This window comes from Haliotis cracherodii, unplaced genomic scaffold, assembly GCF_022045235.1.
Source record: "Haliotis cracherodii isolate W230 unplaced genomic scaffold, xgHalCrac1.p SCAF_17, whole genome shotgun sequence".
NCBI lineage: Eukaryota > Metazoa > Mollusca > Gastropoda > Lepetellida > Haliotidae > Haliotis > Haliotis cracherodii.
In genome coordinates this window covers 25,385,596-25,408,831 of record NW_027266272.1, presented here as the reverse complement: position 1 = coordinate 25,408,831, position 23,236 = coordinate 25,385,596, and the positions used below count along the sequence as shown (strand labels likewise).

At 40.1% G+C, this 23,236-nt stretch overlaps 1 protein-coding gene across 6 annotated transcripts in view; it reads right to left on the bottom strand.

Annotated features, from left to right (window-relative positions):
• Positions 1–23,236, bottom strand: part of LOC139465005 (polypeptide N-acetylgalactosaminyltransferase 5-like) — a 359,393-nt gene that overhangs the window by 106,955 nt on the left and 229,202 nt on the right. The window contains exon 1 of one of the 6 annotated variants that reach the window (XM_071246670.1): positions 22,452–22,510. The exons of the other annotated variants lie outside the window; for them this stretch is intronic. The gene's annotated coding sequence lies outside the window, so the exon portion shown is untranslated. Of the gene's footprint in view, positions 1–22,451; positions 22,511–23,236 lie in introns of those variants that run through there. 6 annotated transcript variants of the gene reach the window in all.

Genomic DNA, 23,236 nt, shown 5'->3' with positions numbered 1-23,236 from the left:
CACGTGTCTGGAATGAGAAGACTCATCCATATGCCAAAGGAAACAATTCAGGAAGTGTGGATGAGTGAGTGAGTTGGGTTTAACGCCGCTTTTAACAGTATTTCAGTTATATCACAACGTGTCAGCTTAATGTGGGAGGAAAGCCCGACGTGATGCAGGTCTCTGACGTTTACCACTTCGGTGAAACCCACGAGCACGGGTATGGTGCTGACAAACCTAGAAACATAATCAGGGTGAACCGGGATTCGAACCCACAATCATAAGTTTCTGCCGTGTCCAGTGGACGCAACTCTGCACAGCGAATCACGGCGCCTTAGACAACTGGGCCACCTGTGCCCCGGAAGTGTGGACTAGACGGAACTGGTGTTGTATATAGTAAATGGAATCCCGGCTACGTTTGTGTCTTCTGGTTTTGGCTAGGATGCATTTCAGTTTATATACTGATTGACTGGTTGACTGGTTGTTGTTAAACAGCACACAAGTGGTAGAAACTAACAGATTTAGTCCACTAGTCCTTATAATGATAACATATAGCAAAACCCTTAAAAATGGCAAATTTCTAGTAGCCCTTATGATACCTTAACAATTGATACTTTCAGCATTTTACTGGCAACACAAACACTCTAGTGTGTGTGAGGGAGTGAATGCCACAGTCACAAATATTCCCACTGTATGACAACAGCAGCTTGTTTTGAAGAGTCAGGAACACACAACCATCAGGCTGGAATATCTGCGGAAACAGTTTCCAAGAGGGCAAAAGAGTGACAAAAACTATAAGAATAGATCACTGTCAATCAGTAAATACACAGGTGTTCACAGAAAGGGTCAACTCGCAAAGATTCCGGGGTAGAATAGGTCTCCAGCAGCCCATGCTTGCAGTAAAAGACGACTATGTTTGTCGTAAGAGGCGACTAACAGAATTGGGTGGTCAGGCTCGCTGACTTGGGGGATGCATGTCATCGATCCCAAATGCGTGGATTGATGCTCATGGTTTCAATCACTGGATCATCTGGTCCAGAGTTGATTATTTACAAACCACCATCATATAGCTGGAATATTGCTGAGTGCGTGTTAAACAACCAAAAAACAAACATTACAAACAGAAAGGGTCAGCATGTCCTAACACACGCCACTGACAAGTTTCATTAAAAAAAGTAAGTGTCAGAGAGTAAGGAGGCGTGGAAGTTCCATGTAAAGGTCAAAGCTTGGGATCGAGCATCATGTCGACAAGTGACACACTTAGTAACTTAGTGGATGTCTACCATCAAAATTCAGGAATGACACTACCAGGCCTTTGATGGTAAAACCTTGATTGAAAAGCTTGATTGAACAAAAAGGAAAGGAATTTTATTTGAAAGAATATGATCACAGTTTTGCTTTTGCCAATAAGTATGTGATGGATGCGTGGGCAGTATTCAGAATGAAAACAAATAATTGCTGAGCTATCTGAAGCTAGAGTTGAAATAACCTGAATCCTAAATAGCCTTGTTTCCTTGTAAGAAAGTTGACACCAATTAAAATTCACTAATAACTAAAATAATGCTCTTCATGTTGATAATGGCCACACAAAATTGTCAGATAGGATACATGCGATACAGCAGAAGGAAAGGGTTAACACATTTATCTAACCTCCATGTCAGAATGGTAACATTTGATTGGTTCATGTGATCTTGACAACATACTATGTATCTCGCCTGGAAGGGACATATATTTCCGAGTGGGAAGATTAATCTCTTATACCCCGCCATGGGGGAAACAGGTTGCACGTGGATTTCCTAGTGGGGAAATTCAATACTTATATCGATTATGAAACAGAAAGCTGCACGTTGTTTACGAGTTAATGAAAGTCACGTGACACAGGATAAGTTAACTCAGCTCAATCGCATAGATATTTTCTACCAATTTTCAATTTGTCTTAATTCTTTTACAATGGCAGATTGAAACATGCCGCGAAGATAAATATGTTGTAGTGATATCATTAGGGGTACTCACCAGGTCGTGGTTTAAATCCTAACGGGCGGACACATAAAATCACATATACTCCTCGTGACACTGCGACAACTCATACCGGGAAATTCTTTATTTCAAAATGTCCAAGGGGGGAAAAAATCTTTTACATTGCAAAACAGGACACAACATGAGCCCTATTAATGTATCCCTTCATGGAGAATCTTGATACATCCAAGTTTTAATCAACATTTCAGTCAGGCTGACTGGTCTACTGTGTAAATGTTCTCCAATCTCTCCAAAGTTTCTAACATTGTCTGGGACTCTTACCTTATGTAAAATATGTGAATTGTATTGATCACTGACATTTTCTATATTTCCATGTACCTTGCTGCTATGGCAACAGACATGTTGCCAATCTCTGCTATTCAAGCTCCTTATAGCAAAACGGTGTTAAGTAATGTATATTGGCATTGACTTTTGATGTAAATAAAGCAACAAAACCCTTTCCATATTCATAAGAAATCTCTGCCAAAAGCAGAGTCGACAGTATGATTCCGAATTGCATCAAACATCATTTTTGTCACTGATGCGTAAAATTTAGAAATATCCTCCACATGTGCACCAAAAACCCTTTTGAAAGCTTTACTGAGGCCTTGAGCTGTTGATCAAACAACTTCTGAGCAAGAGTTGTATGACGCTCTTTGAAATCTTGTAAGTACAGATTGTACCTCAAACGTTATGAACTGTAGACAACCAGGGCTGGAGCTGCAGGAATACTGCTGGTCATAAAAGTGAGTGAGTGAGTGAGTGAGTGAGTGAGTGAGTGAGTGAGTGAGTGAGTGAATTTGGTTTTACGCCGCTTTTAGCAATATTCCAGCAATATCACGGTGGGGGACACCAGAAAATGGGCTTCACACATTGTACCCATGTCGGGAATCGAACCCGGGTCTTCGGCGTGACGAGGGAACGCTTTAACCACAAGGCTACCCGACCGCCCCGCTGAACATAAAAGGAACCTGCACATAGAGATGCATGGTTGTTTGGTTGGTTTGTTGTTTAATGCCGCACTCAGCAATATTCTAGCTATATGATGGCGGTCTGTAAATAATCGAGTCTGGACCAGACAATCCAGTGATTGATATCCTGAGCATCGATCCACGCAATTGGGATCGATGACATGCTTCAACCAAGTCAGTGATCCTGACCACCCGATCTTGTTAGTCGCCTCTTACGACATGTATAGTCGCCTTTTACGGCAAGCATGGGTTGCTGAAGACCTGTTCTACACGGATCTTCACGGGTCTCAAAATGCATGGAACCTAATCATAAACAAACTGTAATCTGACAATATGGTAACAATCGCTGTTTGTTTTTAAATTGTATCATTGATAAACATGTCAGGAATATAAGGAAATATGCCTTGATGCACCCTCTTGTGATAACTGACCACCTCCGTGGTCTAGTGGGGAGCGTCTGCCAAGAGAGCAGAAGGTTGGGGGTTTGATCCCCGGTCGCATCAAACCAAAAGTGATTCTTTTTTCCATGTAGGATACAGAGAAAAAAAGTTCATGATCGATCATCAAAGATTCAAAACAAGCACACACGTCAGTTTTTATGTTTTCATATCACTGCATTTCACATCATCATCATCTTAAAAAAATAACATGGCCAATCCATGAACATATAGGTTCAGTACTATAAAGTCCTTCCAAACAATTATTTCCCTTCTATACAGTTCCTAAGCCAAGTGAAAACACAGTTTCACACCCACAGTTCCCATGACAAGTGAAAACATACAATTTCACTCCTAGTTTCCATGACAAGTGAAAACATACACTTTCACTCCTAGTTCCCATGACAAGTGAAAACATACACTTTCACTCCTAGTTCCCATGACAAGTGAAAACATACACTTTCACTCCTAGTTCACACGACAAGTGAAAACATACACAGTTTCACTCCTACTGTTCACCACGACAAGTGAAAACATACAGTTTCACTTCCACAGTTTCCAAAGCCCAGAGGTCAGAATGTCCCAGCACAACAGAAGCAGTTTCAAATCAGTCTACCAGTGCTGCCTAATTGCAAATTGTACTCACTTAGGTATACACATAAAATGAGCAAAGCTAATTAGCTTCCTCTGAAACAATAGTAAACTACAGGAGCTCCATGAAGCTTCGACTCAGGGAAGTGCATTACAGCCAGACAGAGGCTGCCAGAGGCTGCCAGAGGCTGGATCCCTCCAGTGGTTCGTTGGTTGGTTGGTTTGTTGTTTAACGCCGCACTCAGCAATGTTACAGCTATATGACGGCGGTCTGTAAATAATCGAGCCTGGACCAGACAATCCAGTACTTGACATCATGAACATTGATCCACACAATCGGGATCGATGACATGCTTCAACCAAGTCAGCAAGCCTGACCACCCGATCCCGTTTGTCGCCTTTTTCGACAACCATAGTCGCCTTTTACAGAAAGCATGGGGTGCTGAAGATCTCTAGTGGACAACAAGATGCCACAAAGGGACTTCCATTATCTGACTATTCTATTCTAGCAGCAGATGGCTTCTGAAACATGTTCCTGCATATTCTAATTTGCATTTGACCAAGGCGATCAATTTATTTATTTGATTTCACCAAGCTCTTACTTGTGCAAATAAATTGAGGTGTCAAGCACCAAAAAATGTTTTCCCAGCCAAAAACTTTGTGCATGATGGATGGCATTATGGGAGTTGTCCCAGGTTTGGTGCTAGGATATCAATGTAACCCCAAAAACAACATAGAACATAGAACATATCTTAGAAATATATCTAAAACCTAAAACCTAGAACAGACTTTACATCATATAACATGAAAAGTAGAACAGATCATCAATCGTGAAAGAAACCATAGATTGTAGGATTAAGATAATATTACATGAACTATACAAGTTATACCACAGGGTTTTAAGCAATGCACAAATGTGGGTCCATTACTCACAAATGTAGAGAATGGACGCAGAAAATACATACTGCGTCCCGAGGGATGTACAATGATATTCATTGTACCTAAAGCATGATACAGCATGATACAGCATGATACAGCTTGATACAGCATGATACAGCATGATACAGCTTGATACAGCATGATACAGCTTGATACAGCATGATACAGCTTGATACAGAATGATACAGCTTGATACAGCATGATACAGCATGATACAGCTTGATACAGCTTGATACAGAATGATACAGCTTGATACAGCATGATACAGCTTGATACAGCATGATACAGCTTGATACAGCTTGATACAGCATGATACAGCATGATACAGCTTGATACAGCTTGATACAGCATGATACAGCTTGATACACGTGATACAGCATGATACAGCATGATACAGCTTGATACAGCATGATACAGCATGATACAGCTTGATACAGCACGATACAGCATCATACAGCACGATACAGCATGATACAGCATGATACAGCATGATACAGCAATTATGGGTGTCTGTTATTTCAACCATCAATCCTGACCACTGTCGACATGATCATTGATTCATTCCATGTTCAAAACATACATTCCCTCCACTAATTCATTAGTTTACAGGACCCCCATATTGCCTGTAAGGACCCTTAAACTTAATCACTGGTGGTCTTCTGGATTCCTTCTGTGTAAGTGAAGGTGAAACGGATGGGACAGATCTTAAGGGAGCAGAACCATTCTAAAGAGTTGGAAATGTCATATAGATTCTAAATACAAATTCATGAAATCATATAGACATTTCCAGCTCTTTAGAATGGTTCTGCTCCCTTAAGATCTGTCCCATGTTCTTACATCTGTTGTTTCATATTATAAGGAATCAGGGTTTCCAAACTTCAAAAATGAGTCCTGTACCTAGTTTGATCTTGATTTGAACTTGCTTGATGTGAATTAGCTCAATCAAATCAACCATTAGGAAAAAGTTGTGAAAAACATCTTCCTTTTTCGACCCAATATTTGAAGCGTCCAATTTGTGAATCATTTTTTAACACAGACTTGGTAAAATACTCACTTCAAAATAGAATATTGACCTTTTGGTTCCAGTAAGGTAAAAATTACAGACAGTAATTTCCTTTGAAAGGAAGTGGGGAAGATGTTGGAAATACATTTTGTCAATGAAGATGGTTTTTCGGTAATACTTGGACAAGGTCCTCAATAATGTAAATCCCACTTGGTGCCCTAAAGGTACAAAATTTGTTTTAAGTTCAAGCAAATAATCTTCCTTTAAGAACAAACTTAAGTTTCTTCTCCTTTTTAAACAACGTAATGTTTGATAAACTGTACATGAACACTTTTTACTGAAAAAACCTTAACATTATTAGAGACAGACTTCTTCTTGGAAGGAGCCTAAGCTTTAACTCTTTTATTAAAAAAATACATCCATTCTGAAATGTGTTTTCCCGGAGATGTAAAATTGAAGATGAAGTGAGGTTAGCTGTTTTTTTCAAAAGTCATGTATCAAAACAATTTCTTTTGAACATAAGGATATGTAGATTTTTGTCAAAAGTTTGCCTTGGCGGGATTCCAAGTCAGACTGGCCCCCTGACAACTTCATGCTTGCCGCAAGACAAAAAGGTCCAGTGTATCACCTGAAGGCCCCTGTGACTTGGCTGGGTGTTTGGGGCGGTCGGGCAGCCTTGTGGTTGAAGCGTTTGCTCGTCATGCCGAAGACCCGGGTTCGATTCCCGACATGGGTACAATGTATGAAGCCCATTTCTGGTGTCCCCCGCCATGATAAAAGCGGCGTCAAACCATACTTACTCACTACTACTTTGTGTTTGGAGTTTCCTTAGATTGAGAAAACGTAAAAGCAATTATAATCCTTCACTTTAAAACGGCATTTAATGACGTTATTTTCAATCACATCATTATCTATAGATAAATATATCGGATATCATACAGTCAGTGATATCATAGTATGGCCAGTCTAGTCACCAATAACTACACCTGTTCATCAGGATACAGGGACATGATAATGTGGTGTCCTCGATACCCGAGTACTATCGATGACCTGCAAAATCGTGTTGTAAGCGATTGGAAGATCGCACAACTCACTGTTATTAACAGCAACCATGGTTAAACTACCGCTACTGAAGCCTTGAAACAAACTTTAGTTGACAGAGAATGGATACATGTATCATAAATGCCAAACTTTGACTCTTAAAAGTCATATATGTTGAAGTTTGACGATTCTATGTCATGTAGTTTTTGTGATCATTTGCGGCAGCCTCAATGGTGCCTGGTCAAATTGTTCAATGTGAAAAAAATAACCAGCAACAGCAACGGCTGCACTGAAGTGCTACGCTTAGGGTTATCATTATTATCAATAACAAAGTCAAGATCAGACAAACTCGTGTTGCAAATGGTGGCTTGTTAAGGACAAGCCTTTCGGCACACATGTTGTACCTCGTACTTTCATGAACCTGACACTTTGTGGAATAGGGCACTGGAGTGGATTTTCAGGTTAGTTCAAGGTCTGCACATATGGCCAGCCAGTCTTGGTCAAGGATGTTTGCGTGAGACTGTTCAGCTCTTGTCTGTCTGTGATGGCGATCAGTCACTGCAAGTTTTACTGGAGAGATTACCTAACATCTTTCCACCATCTCCGGATAACCAGAGCAAATTGGTCAGTCTGACCCAACATGAAAGTGATCGATGAAATTTGAATTAAAGGGAGCATTAGGTGAGCGCCATCAATATACCGCAGTCTGTAGAGCTGTAGCCATATCATGGCAGCCAGTAGGTAATTGAGTCTGGGCCAGCAAATAGGATGACTGAAAGGGTGACTGAAACAATGAACAAGGACCCACTCTGTCAGTGCACAATGACACGCTATCAGACATTGTTACCACAAGATCTTCATTACTTGGCTCAAAGACAAGCATATGGTAACAGTTCTGCCCGGAATTTTCACAGGCTGACACGCATATGGTAACAGTTCTGCCCAGAATTTCCACAGGATGACAAGCATTGGGTAACAGTTCTGGCCGGAATTTCCACAGGGAGACAAGCATTGGGTAACAGTTCTGCCTGGAATTTCCACAGGGAGACAAGCATTGGGTAACAGTTCTGCCCGGAATTTCCACAGGATGACAAGCATTGGGTAACAGTTCTGCCAAGAATTTCCACAGGGAGACAAGCATTGGGTAACAGTTCTGCCAAGAATTTCCACAGGGAGACAAGCATTGGGTAACGGTTCTGCAGAGAATTTACCACAAGAAGACAAGCATGAGGTACTGAAGACCTATTCTGACCTATAAACTCCACAAGGAGACAAGAATGGATACTGAATCTATTCTGCTCAGAATCTAAAAAAGGTCAAGCAGCCATACACACGCACGTGCAAGCATGTCGCTGTACAAATGCAATAACTTGAACGTAATGTTAAACCTCATTTCACCGCACCACACAAAAAAATCATACAGAAAAATGTTTTTCCATTAAAATACATGAGTGAGTGAGTGAGTGAGTGAGTATAGTTTTACGCCGCTTTTATCAATATTCCAGCAATATAACGGCGGGGGACACCAGAAATGGGCTTCACACATTGTACCCATGTCGGGAATCGAACCCGGGCTTCGGCGTGACGAGTGAACTCTTTAACCACTAGGCTACCCGACCGCCCCTAAAATACATGAGAATCATATGCGTTGTAGATATGCACATGGATTTCTTTCAAAAAGAACATTTTTAAATATACATTCCAAGGCTAATAGTAACAAACTTAAAGACCAATATCAGGCTGCGAAAAAACATATTGTGTGAATTTTCCACAAACTCAACACCGATACTTTAAAGGTGGCAGTAATGTGTGATCCACACCATAAGCTGCCCGCTTAAGACCTGAACTTCATAATCAGTCATGTTATTTCACAATTACTCTCCAAGAGCTGCTGAATATGCATAAGTCAGGAAAGAAAACAGTTTACAATTTGCCTGTTGGACAGGTTTTAATAGCGGAATCCCATCAACTTTGCATATAAACTATAGCCTTGAGACGTGCGCCTGTTTCAATATTAGTCTTAAAATCGACAAAAGAGTGAGGTTTAAAGATTTATGGTCCAGTTCATGAAGAGACCTGGAAAGAACCAAACATAATTCCTGAATATTTATCTGGGCGGATTTGTTTGAATTGTTTGCTGTGATACATCTATTTGAAGTCTGTGTAAATATATGGGAGCAGTGAGTGTCTGAGCTTGTGATTTGGGATAAACACTGCTTCAAATCATTCAGTAATAGCATAGTGTGTCAGCTTAATGTAGGAGGAGAACGGAAGTGATGCAGGTCAAAGACAGTTATCACTTCCGTTAAATCCATGAGGCATGGGTTTGGTGCTGAAAAACAAAGCCACACTATCATAGATGATCAGTGGATCCTGGCATTCCCAAGGAAGACAACTCTGGGGAGTTAGGAACACTATCATAGATGATCAGTGGATCCTGGCATTTCCAAGGAAGACAACTCTGGGGAGTTAGGAACACTATCATAGATGATCAGTGGATCCTGGCATTCCCAAGGAAGACAACTCTGGGGAGTTAGGAACACTATCATAGATGATTTTGGATTTAAACTCATGATCAGGTGATCCTGGCAATACCAAGGAAGACAACTCTGGGGAGTAAGGAACTCATCATCGATGATTTTGGATTTAAACTCATGATCAGGTGATCCTGGCATTCCCAAGGAACACAACTCTGGGGAGTAAGGAACTCATCATCGATGATTTTGGATTTAAACTCATGATCAGTAGATCCTGGCAAGCCCAAGGAAGACAACTCTGGAGTAAACAACATGGCTCTGTACACTACAGTGTGATCAATTCACAATGGGTGTTATGGTCATACAGCTACAACTGCTTTGTGGATCTGGGAATATAATTGGCTGCTACCTCTTGTGACATAGCAGACGTCAATGAAAACAAATTCACTCCCTCTGTTACAAACTCACTCGACCCGTGAAGATCCGGGGTAGAAAAGGTCTTCAGCAACCCATGCTTGTCATAAGTAGTAACTAACGGGATCGGGTAGTCAGGCTCGCTGACTTGGTTGATGTATTTCATAGTTTACCAATTGCATGGATCAATGCTCATGATGTCAATCACTCGATTGTCTGGCCCAGACTCAATTATTTACAAACCACCATCATATAGCTGGAATATTGCTGAGTGCGGCGTTAAACAACACACAAACAAACAACTAACTCACTCATTTTGTCACCTACTGTCATTACCTCACTCACTCATGCACTCACTCCATCACGCACGCCATGTCACTCACTCATTTGACCTGCTGCATCAGCTATGGAAATTTCACTTAAAACACCCAAAAATGTTATTATCAAAATCAAAATGGAATGTGTTAAAAAATAAGGTAAGCCTAAGCTTAAGCCTAAACATATATATAGGGAAAGTATTACCCCAAATAATAGATGGGGGAATGTACAGTGGCCTACCAAAAAGAAAAACATAATAAATTATAGTTCTTTGCACGAATGAAATCAGCCAAGAAGGACATCTTTGGTAATGATATCCTTGACTGATTGGACTGGTCGGACAGTGCTTGAAGCCAAAATCAGAGCAATGCCATCAAGGCAGACGCCATTGCAATTATGGAAATAGTCTCGGGCCTGAAGAACATCTTTCGTCCAACATGCCAAAGGGAAAACACGAAGCTGAGTACTTCTGCCAGAGGACACTGTACCACACAACTGTCCGTGATAGATGAAGATTGAAAAGACCAGCAACTCTCGGAGAGCAGACGGACCACAGCTCAATCAAGGTCACCTCCGAGTTGCCCGATCACACTAGATGAAGTTGTAATGGGAGGCTATTGGGACAAGTCTCTATACACAGTCAACAATACAAATGAGTCTTGGACAAAGTCGAAATGTTCAGCAGCGACATTTGGACAATGGAACACAGCTGTGGTGTCCTGGAGGAGGGGGAAACGAGGAAAGAAATTTGGTTGTCAGAGACCGACCATTTTACATATCCTAGTGGGAGCTGGTACTATTTTATGAAAAAATGAATCTGTATAACAACAAAAAATTGTCCCCAGGTTTTAAAATTGTATTTAAGATTTTTTTCACTGGATATACTCCATATTTGTAAAAAAAATATATGTGTTGTTGTTAAAGAATTAAAATGTTCAGCTCCTCTTTTCACAGGATCAATTGCATGTTTTGAAGCAATGACTGAAACTATATTTATCTCTAACAAAAATCCATGGTGCCCCATAGAAAAATTTAACTGGTGGGTCCCTAAAACCATTGTTCTGGTCGAATGACATTGGTAAAATGATTCAGACAGGACACTTTTGTGAACTTGAGCTGACGTCTGCCCCATCAGCTACAAATAATAGCAGTAATCTCCGTCTTAGAGAACGGGTATCGGCAACAGTGGCTCACAGTCTTGAAGCCTGGAATAATCATTAAGTCAGTTTGGTTTGAATTAATGGCACCAGAGAAGGTTTTAGAAAACCACAAAGACAGCCATGCTTCACGCCAACCACAAAACCCAGAAATTTACGTATGCCAGAGTTTACGTCACACGGAAAACGGAACATAATATTGGTTCTCCTTAAATTAAAAGCTTTCGAAGGAATTTGACCATACTACTATTACAATCACATTCATATGAACAGCATATCAAATAGAACAATCCATCAATTTTACAATTTTTTATAGATATGCAGAATAAGCTAAGAGCCACTATGGAAAGAAAGCCAATCATTATCCACATAGAAATTCATCTGCATGACATGGGAGTCTTCAAATATTGCAGATATGTGTGTTATTTTGACAATGGGGGTGAACAGCTCTGAGACTAGGGAGGTGGGCAGACAAGCTAAAGGGCCGAGTCCATCACACCGAAGTGGGTATTGTGGCGGAAGCCTGTTATTCCTGTCTCTGGGTTTGACATATCTCAAAACTATACTTAAGTCAGCCATGGTCCAGAAATGCGTGAGCTGCCAAAGGTCTAGCTACCTTCACAGAGCCATCAATGGTTTGGGCCCCCTCCCATTTAAGGGCCCAATGACAAAGAAAACAAAGAAAACACCGAATACCTCTGGCCACATTTTTAAAATGATCACTCGTCCCGAAATTGTAAGAAATTGAAAAAATTATAACAAATCAGTATCATTTCTTTCCATTGATACATTTCCACAGATCAGTGAATGAAAATAAGGTATTTTTTCTGTACATTGACATCAAAATTTGCTGACAGATAGAATCCATCTTTATGCCACCACACTGAATTATTTTAATATTCTCAGTACTGCATACTTCCCCATCAAGCTGAAAATTGTTTCACTATTTTTTCAATCAAGTTTTTTTAAAACACAATCATCAGTAAACCAAGAAAGAAAAAATGTGGTCTCTTATATATTGCCAAGTGGGCCTCAGATGCACAATCCTTGTACACCCAAACTGACCCTAAAATCTTGTATCTACTAAGTCATCTTACAGTGGTAGAGCGTCTGCCCAGAGAGCGGAAGGTCCGGGGTTCGATCCCCGGAAGCGTCATACCAAAAGACGTTAAAAGATGGTACTTGTTGTGACCCTGTCTGGCGCTCGGCAGTAAGGGGATAAAACAAAGACTGGATGACTCAGAGTCAGTATACTGTGTCTGACTGGGGTATTCATGTTAAACTGCGGCATGGTATCTCAGTGAGCTAGCACTATAAATCGGCATCAGTCCGGACTAGTACAAGCAGCCACACACACATGTGCATGCACCACACTATATAAATGCAATAATCTTGGACGTGACGTTAAACCCAATTTCACCTCACCTCACCTACAGAGAGTGAGTTGCATTTTGAACGGTATTTCAGTTATATCACAGCCTGTCTGCATGACAATGTTATTGAAACCCACAAGAATGGTTATGATGCTGACAAACCAAGAAATATAATCTGGGCAAATCCTGGATTCAAACCCACGATCATAGGTTCCTGGCACACCTAAGGGATGCGACTCTGCACAGAGAATTGTAGTGTTTTTGATGACTTGGCCACCCATGCATCCTCTTCTCCTTATGAGAAGAAGCTAATTAGCACCATCATAAGGAACGAGCATACTCCTAAGTTCTACAGAAAGGCGACTATGTTTGTCGTTAGAGGCGACTAACGGGATCGGGTGGTCAGGTTTACTGACTTGGTGTATGCATGTCATCGTATCCCAATTGTGTAGATCGATGCTCATGATATCAATCACTAGATTGTCTGGTCCAGACTTGTTTATTTACAGACCCCCGTCATACAGCTGTAATATTGCTGAGTGCGGCGTTAAACAACAAACAAACAAACAAATCATACAGAAACCTAAATCATTCAGAAGAACTAGATTTCTGCAAGACGTTCCAAACAAAATGGATCCCATTTCATCAAATCATTTCTAAGAGGTTGGTTTAACTGTGGCGGTCCTGTTCTTGTAATAAACTTGATCACATGTGAAATATTTGCATGACTCTCAGATAAAGGCTTGAAATTGTACAATGGGTTTACTGAGGTTGTGGAGATTAAACTTATCTCTACTGTACGAGCAAAATTTACCATTCTGCAATTGCCCGCCTCCTAATCAATAATAAACCTAATCACTTCTCGTATTCCTGATCAATCAAGAAGTGATGGAGAACCTCATTAAACTCTATAATACACACAATCAAGACTATACGCCTGCTGGAAGTTGAGCAGACGTCAATTGAAATTGCACAAATGGCAAAATAAATAGTGAATGTGGCAATTCATTTTAAAGAGAATATATTTTCCTTTCATTGTCATACATTGCTATCAAAGTATCATTCACTTTTTAATAAAACATAATCTGTTTGTTTTTTATTTGAAACCAAACCCTGTAGACTCTATCATACACATAATTAATTTCTGCACTCTCATTACCATGTCACAGTTATGTCAGACAGATATCAATGGAAATACCAAAGACATTTAACAGTAAGTACCATTTATTTTTTAGTGATTAAATAGTTTTTGATTTCATATTACAAATCTAAATCTAAATAGAATTATTGACAATTGCAAAAAAGAGGATGTGCAATTGAATCTGAATATATGAAATTTTCTTCAAGAAATCTTTATACACAGAAATATGCATATCCACATCACACTCGCTTATTTAAAAAATTCTTCTTGTCATGAAATATTAAATATCTGAGATTCAAATATGTGATCACCTAATAAAAATATATATGAAGGAGGAGTGCTAAGCTGGACAACTTGTTCTCAATCCATTTCAATCTGAAAAAATATGTTCAAAACAAAACAAAAATATTGTAAAAAAAATTGAAGTTGCAATAGGAATGAATTGGATGCTCCTTAACTTCTTTTGAGTAGTATATATGTATTAAAAAAGTCAGAAGCTGGGTGAAGTTGTGTTTTTCTCTTTTCATTATTAACCAATAAATGCATGGGCTTGATATACAAATTATTATTTTTTTAATAGTCTTGTTACGCCCATATAATTGTACACTGATGAATTATCATTTGCAGCCTAGCTTTACAATATGTTTCATATCTAGCAGATTATTAATTTCCTGAATGTCAATTTAATCCTCATCCGTATCTTCTATCAGTAAAACCTAAATATTATTGGAAATTGTACACCCTGATTTGTAATTATACCGAATGCATATTTATAATGTGGCATATCCAAGCTCTAAAGCTTAAGGATATTTACAGCGCTACACAAACAAACCTAAATGATAATGGAAATTATACACCGGGATCTGTAAGCAGATATTTCCTCTTGAATTATTCGAGCCTGCTCATATGTCATTTACGCTGTTGCCAATAGTTCTTCCTGACAATGAATAAACTGATGCATATGCTCTGTTCGCTCAAATGCATCTGCAACCTACAAGTGAACTCTTAACTTATAATTACATACATCATAACTATTTGATTGGAATTCTAGAAGTTGGTGAGTAAATAAGATTTGTTTGTTTACTGTTTAACGCTCACTCAGCAATATTCCTGCTATATGATGGCGGTCTGTAATAATATTGTCAGGAGCAGAAAATCCAGTGATTGACATCATGAGCATCGATCCACATCATTTACCAGGGAGGACTCCACACATTGTCACCCAATTGGAAAAAAACAGGACTTGTGATCTACAAGCAACCACACCTTAACCAAACAGGGGTTTCTCGAGGCAAGTGCCTTAACAGGCAAACAAGGAAAAATTAAAGTTGTTCAAATCTGGAATTATTCCTTCAACATTTATTTCATGAAATTCAGATGAATTTTAACATTGCACTCAATTAAAACCTAACCCTCCATATTGGACCTGTTTTCAAATACAAGTCACCTTTACAAAGACAAAACATTAGTCATAACTAAAAAAACCATAAAATTACAAATTTGAAATACAAATTGTATATTTGTAGAGACATTTTCTGTAGACTTTGGGGGCGGTCGGGTGGCCTAGTGGTTAAAGCGTTCGCTTGTCTTGCGAAGACCCGGGTTCGATTCCCAATATGGGTACAATGTGTGAAGCCGATTTGTGGTGTCCCTCGCCGTGATATTGCTGGAATATTGATGAAGCTGCGTAAACCCATACTCACTCCCTCACTCACTGTAGACTTGGGGCTGAATATCGGCCACTGAGCAGATCTATTTACCACCCAATATTTCAGCCATGGGCAACGCAAAGCACATTTCTATGCTGAAGCCCATTTCTGGTGTCCCCCGCCGTGATATTGCTGGAATATTGCTAAAAGCGGCGTAAAACCAAACTCACTCACTCACTCTATGCTTGAACTGAGAAGTAAACGTAAACCAGAATTGTTCCAAAACAAGCCTCATATAAATGTTTCCTTGACACAGAATGTATGTTAATGATCTTGACACTTAGAGAAACTATTTAGGAACTCAACAAAATGATTGCGACCATTGCCATCCCCATTCCATTCAGACCATTTTCTTAGGTAATCAGGAAGTGATCTTGCACAGCACTCAATATGACAGATATGGCAGATAACATGAGCAGACATAAGAGCCAGACAGTTATCGTGTGGAAGAAATAAGGCCAGTGCAATAATTTCTCCCTCAGGGGAGGGGTCACTTACAGGGAATGGACCAAACAGCAGAGTTAATGGTTAATATTCCAGCGCATAAAGACACAGAACAGAGGCCTGGTTGTGACGGCTACGTATTCATCGGCTCTGATACAGATCCCACATGGTAAGTAGATTGTCTCCAAGAAGCAAATTGTCTTGTGAAACGTTTGATCAACTGAAGCAGCATGAGGAAACCATCTGGGAATTTCTTGCGACTACAACTAGCTTGTAAAACAAGCATCACTCGCATTGATGCTATAACACAGTTAGCTATAACACCAAAATCCTATGGTAAAGGGCCACGTTCAGCACGATCTCAAGAAATCCAGTGTTGGATGTTTGGATTAATGATTTACTTGCCTGTGCATGTGTTTGTGATGGGTACCATCGGTGGGGCAGTATACACTCACCTTTTTGCAAACACCCGGTGTGGTCACTATTTGATCATGATTCATAAACACGTGCTTCTGTTATAGTCAGAATCGTACAATGGTTTGGGGGCTTTTATCTATTCAAATATTATCAACTTAATATGCCATAATTGTAGTGTCTAAATTACATATTTATAGCAGCTTGCAAATTAAAATTGAAAACTCAGTCACACAATTTCTGCAGTAGTTGTTGAATTGTGCACCTAATATGCATCATATCGGATCATATATTTGCAATAAACAGCTATGCATTGGCCTTCACAATATCAAGTCTTGAATGAACACTGAATGTAACATATTACTGTCATATGGTACTACAGACCTGGAAGCCTTTTTTTTATAGCTTGATGATGACTTTCAGTTTATTTAGGTGAACAAGGTAATACCATGATTGATACATTGGTCACTTTGACTTTGGTTTTACAAGCAGTTTTCCAATGATTTGGACAGAATCGACCATCTCAGGAACATCTTGTGACAGCTGGTCGAAGTTAGTCCTGCCAGGGGAACGTTGGTGATTCCATCCCCGGCCGCGGCATACCAAAAGACATTAAAAAATGGTAATTGTTGTTACCCTTCCTGGAACTCAGCAGCAAGGGTAGAAACAAGGACTGGGCGGCTTGGTGTCAGGTCAGTACACTGTGTCTGAATGGAGTATCTGGTCAAACTGTGGCATGGTATCTCAGTGAGCCAGCACTGTGAGACCGACATAAGTCTAGATAGTACAAGCAGTTACACTACCACACAGCCACAGCCACACACACACACACACACACACACACACGCACACGCACACGCACACGCACACACGCACACACACACACACACAGAAATGTACATGTACAAAGTACTAGACTACCAGTTGTCAGACTTCCATTCTTTAGGAAGCCTCATGGCAGAGTGGTAGTCCCACTTACAGACCCTGATACAAATATATATCAAATACAGCCCATGCAAGTCTATAATGTTTGGCAAGTCTACATTACTGCAGTGTCTGAAAATGAAGAGAGTCACTGGGCTCCCTTTTATCATATTTTTATTAAGATAACTGAACAACTGTTTTTTTCTGAACGATATGTTCATTTCAGAGACTAGATGTAAGTCTAGGCTGAGTGGGTTAGGTCAGTGAATTTGTGATTTGCTTGTGAATGTAGTTCACTCTGAGTGTTCGTTCTCCACCCCAAACATGGCACAGATTTACTGAGAAAGCGTAATCACTAATATAACATATGTTAAACATGCATGCCCATTGCGATGAAAATGAAGTTATCTTAAACTCAACCCTATTTCACCTCACCTTAAGTTAGTCCTCCAAGCCTAGTTGTGGTGTGTCCATATTTTATCTCCCAGATCCATGAACGTTTTCTTACATTCTATAGTCCTATCAAACTGTTCCTAATTTGCAAACAGATAAGATAGGCTTCTACTTGCCAGCTTAGGCCCTGTTTATATCTAAATCTGAAACCATTCAACGCCCACACATGCAACACATTTAAACCACATGCCTCACATAATATCTGCTGATAATTGTAACTAATATATAAATGATTACAAGTGCTGAGAAACTGCCAGCTATCATAATTATGCTCCAAACTCACATGCCAGCATCTCGTCCATTCATCTATCAACAGGTGTTTAACAAGACAGACAGCCATGAAGCGCTCACTTGAGAAGGCAGTTATATATATATCACTGTATGTTCATTCAGAAGAAACTCAGAATTTATCTGTATCAAATTATCAAAAAGAAAAAACTGAAGGATATAGATTAAACTTGAAATGTGAAAAGAAAGATACATTTATAATTCCTGAAGAGGGTTAATCAGAGACGACTCTGTAACATGTTTTAAATCTAGATGTGACTTTCATACTGCTTTGCCAAGTTACCCATGTTTTTCACATCAAGTGAATGTTAACGATTTTAACTTCATGAATGGCATATATACTACATAAGTTAGGTTCTTGGCAAGATGTGTGAATATCATATTCAACATACACCAAATGGAAAGAGCTTCCTGTGGAAATACATATTTTAAACTTCTATGAATCAGTGAGTGAGTGAGTGAGTGAGTGAGTGAGTGAGTGAGTGAGTGAGGTTTAATGCTGCTTTTAACAGTATTCAAGTTATATCACGGCGTGTGAGCTTAATGTGGGAGGAAAGCCCAAAGTGATGCAGGTCTTAGACGTTTACCACTTCGGTGAAACCCACGAGCAAGGGTATGGTGCTGACAAACCTAGAAACATAATCGGGGCGAACCGGGATTCGAACCCACAATCATAGGTTTCTGGCGTGCTTAAGGGACGCAACTCTGCACAGCGAATCGCGGCGCCTTAGACGACTGGGCCACTGAGCCAAAGGAGGAGTGGTAATATTGAATCAAGGATTGTCCTGGGACAGGAGACATCGTTACAATGAAATGCAGACCATTGGTAATGGCAATCAAATGACATCACTAATCTCTCTGCCACTTAAGTTTGTTAGCTGTAGTATTAAACTCAAGACACTGGTGAGTAAATTTGAAATATATATGAAAATGACTTAGAACCCTGCAGGTAGATCTAAAAAGGTTATACCAGATAAGAAATGTTGCCCTGATGGCAATGTAATTTAGAGACCCTGCGGGTCAGTAGAAAGGGTGACACCTAGCGGGTATGAGTGAAATGAAAATACTTTGGGGGCCACATTCCATATAATGATATTTTAAAATTGACCTCGACACTTGGGTATATCGAGTTAATGAGAGTTTAGTTTTATTTATTCTGGTTTGAATATTATCAATTATGAATATCATTTCAATCTTTTTACAGGATGTCTGATTTATGTATGAGTTTGTTTGTTTGTTGTTTAATGCCGCATTCAGCAATATTACAGCTATATGACAGCTATATGACAGTGGCTGTAAATAATTGACCAGACAATCCAGTGATTGATCTCATTAAATGAGCATCGATCCACACAATTGGGACATGATGACATGCATCAACCAAGTCAGCAAGCCTGAACACCCGATCCCCTTAGTCGCCTCTTACGACAAGCATAGTTACATTTTACGGCAAGCATGGTTTGCTGAAGATATCTTCTACCCCGGATCTTCATGGGTTGTACAAGGAAAGCTCAAAGAGACACAGGTCTTGATGATTACCAATTTAGTGAAATCCTTGGTGTTGACAAACCAATAATTCCAATCAGGCCAGCCCCGGGATTCAAACCCAGACTAAGGGACACAACTCTGCAAGCTCACTGCAGCCCCACCAGGCCACCCATACCAGCATGGCACCAGGTGTTCAAGAAATGGAGAACAAGTCCTGTTTTCTTGGAAAAACCTGCCTCAATAAACACAGAAATAAACCATGCTAAGTCCATTTGATAGAAGGCAGGCCATGAATTGCAAGCCAGTCTCAGCCCCTATGGCTGCTTGGGCTGTATTAAAGAACAATGTCTGCATGAGAATTCTTCATTAATGTCCCTGGCTTACAGTGATCCCGACCAGATGTTCCCCGGTAAGGTTCACGTCCTTCTTCATCAAGTCCATCAACCATTTCAATAGGTCCCCAACAGTGCTGGCTTATTTATTGCCCGTTGAACCCTGGCTTAGTTGTTCTATGCATGTCTGGCCTTCGCGTTTCATATATAGGCCTCAATTGTGACTTGACAGAGTTAAAGCTCTAAGGAACATCCTGTGTAGGAAAATGGCTACTTTCTATGTCCATCTTGACTCCATTGAAAGCTGGGGCACCGATGGTTTCCTGATCTATGGCGCCACAACTTACGGTGAAGAACTGAATTATGTAGGCAATGGGTTTGAGTCCCAGTTTCGTGTTACTGGTCTGTCAGCTCCTTATTTGGGTTTCTTCAAAATGGTCAGTAGCTATGAAATGCTACATTAGGTGTTTCTTGCCATTATTCCGATATGCTGTGAATTAATTGAAACTATGTTCAAAATGAATCTTTTACCAAAGACACTCCCTCTAACCCCAAAGAACAATTGACATTGGACACTAACATGACCTTGTTTGAATTGTTGTTTAATGCAGCACCATCAATATGCCAGCTAAATTGTGGTGTCTGTCATTAATTAAGTCTGGACCAGACAATCCAGTGATTGATATCATGAACATCGATCTATGCAATTAGGACACGATGACAAGCATCAAAAAAGTCAGCGAGCAGGACCGCCCATCAGTTTAGTCGCCTCATCCGACCAGCAATAGGTGTTTGAGGTGCAATTCAAACATGACCTATGACACTGACCAGGTCCGGGGTTCGATCCCCGGCCGCGACATACCAAAAGACGTTAAAAGATGGTACTTGTTGTTACCCTGTCTGGCGCTTGGCATTAAGGGGATAAAACAAGGACTGGTCGGCTCGGAGTCAGTATACTGTGTATGAGTAGGGTATTCATGTTAAACTGCGGCATGGTATCTCAGCTAGCACTATAAATTGGCATCAGTCCGGACTAGTACAAGCAGCCACACAAACACACACACGTACATGCACGTCGCTATATAAGTGCAATAATCTTGGACGTGACGTTAAACCCCATTTCACCTCACCTCACCACCTAGTCCATCATACAGGCACTGAAACATTTATTCAGGTAAAATATTTTCATTTCAAAGACTAAATGCAAATCTAAGACTGACCTTAAAGTAGTTGGTTGAGCATTTGAAACACTCTCAAGAAAGTCTCTGATGAGCACCTGGTTTGGTCACATTCACTGATAAGCATTTGCAAGGGTTGAATCAGTTCAAAACACTTGTACATATTTGTAAACACCACACAGCCACAGCAACATTAAAATGCACAGATGCACCAGGAGAACAGATCCGGGATGAAGCGTTGCATATCAAACAATTAATGGCATATGGTGTGACAAGAGCGCATATCTGTTTGTCTGTTTGAAATATTTCCAAATCTCTCAGCATCCATGGTGGAATGGAAGGTCATTGGTTCAGTCCGTGGTTGTGTCATGCCAAAAAGCGTTAAAAGATGGTACTTGTTGTTACCCTGCACTCAGCATTAGGGATAAAACAAGGACAATCAGGTCGGAGTCAGCCTAAATGGAAAGAGCTTCCTGTGGAAATATATATTTTAAACTTCTATGAATCAGTGAGTGAGTGAGTGAGTGAGTGAGTGAGGTTTAACGCTGCTTTTAACAGTAATCCAGTTACATCACAGCGTGTCAGCTAATGTGGGAGGAAAGCCCGAAGTGATGCAGGTCTCAGACGTTTACCACTTCGGTGAAACCCACGAGCACGGGTATGGTGCTGACAAACCTAGAAACATAATCAGAGCAAACCGGGATTCGAACCCACAATTATAGGTTTCTGGCGTGCCCAAGGGACGCAACTCAGCACAGCGAAATGTGGCACCTTAGACCACTGGGTCACCCGTGCCCCCTTCATGATGGGTGGTGGTGGTGGTTTTGAACCCCAAAATAAAACTGACTTTACGGCAGTAAAATCTAAAATCAAGTGGGTATATTGAAGACCACTCCAACGAGTATAACATAAATATGGTCACAGGCTAGAGGGACAAATGCAAATCTGAATCTTACCCTAAAACACACCAACATTACGTCTGAACTAGTTTCAATACAAATACTACCACAAGTCAGAACTATTTGTATCACAACTACTTCCACTTCCTGTAACCTGAATAAATCATTTCCCATGGCAGGGGAACTGAGACAGATATCTGAACGTCTTCGGCAAGAACTGAACAACTTGAACATAATGTCTCCTCCAAAAACCATATGATGAATCTCATCTCCTGCAAATTAGCAACATGTACCTACAAAACCTTAGAATTACTCTCCATCTTCTCTCCAGTGGCTATCCACACTGCAGCGTAGTGTTATCTAACTTCATAATACAAAAACACAAACCAGGCATGATTACAAAGTATCTCCCACTGGGCCCAGCGGCACGCAGAATTTACGAGTTATGTAAAATTGGTTTCTTACCTGGTTTATCTCACCGCTAACTTGATTGTTATATATTAATGACCAGAGACTGATAAACGCAGGCAATCTTGGGCCAATCATCTGTTTCCTATCCAGAGAGAGTTATCTCCCTTCCTTCTTCACGCAAACACTTGACTCCAAGTTCCGACTTCCTTTTCATTGTGTGTAAGTATCCACAGTTCTCAGGCTGTCATTAATTATGTCATAAAGCTGCAATTTGACTTGTGACCTTTGTTCAAGTAATCTGTCGCTTTACTATTCATTCATTCATTTATTCATTCCTCAATATGTCACTTCTTCCTCAGAGAAATGTATGTTTGTTTGTTGTTTAACGCTGACCTTTGTATTAAAATTACATATTTTTCATTCATCCACTCAATATCTAATTTCTTCCTTCCTTCCACAAATGTCCATATGGGTATCAAAACAACACAAGAGGAGACTGACGGGATGGGCTGGTCAGGCTCGCTGACTTGGTTGATGTATTTCATCTTATCCTAATTGCATGGATCAATGCCCATGTTATCAATCACTGGATTGTCTGGTTCAGATTCAATTATTTACAGACTGCCTTCATATAGCTTGAATATTGCTGAATGCAGCGTAAAACAACAAACAAACAAAAACAAAAAAGTCCTTATTTCAAAATTGAAAAAAGCTTCTTTTAATCTCTTTACTTTATTGGAAATATATGTGTTCCAAGAGACAATTTTTTTTGTCATATATTCTCATTTATAACAAAAACACTATAACATCACATTCATTATCATGTACACTGTAGGACG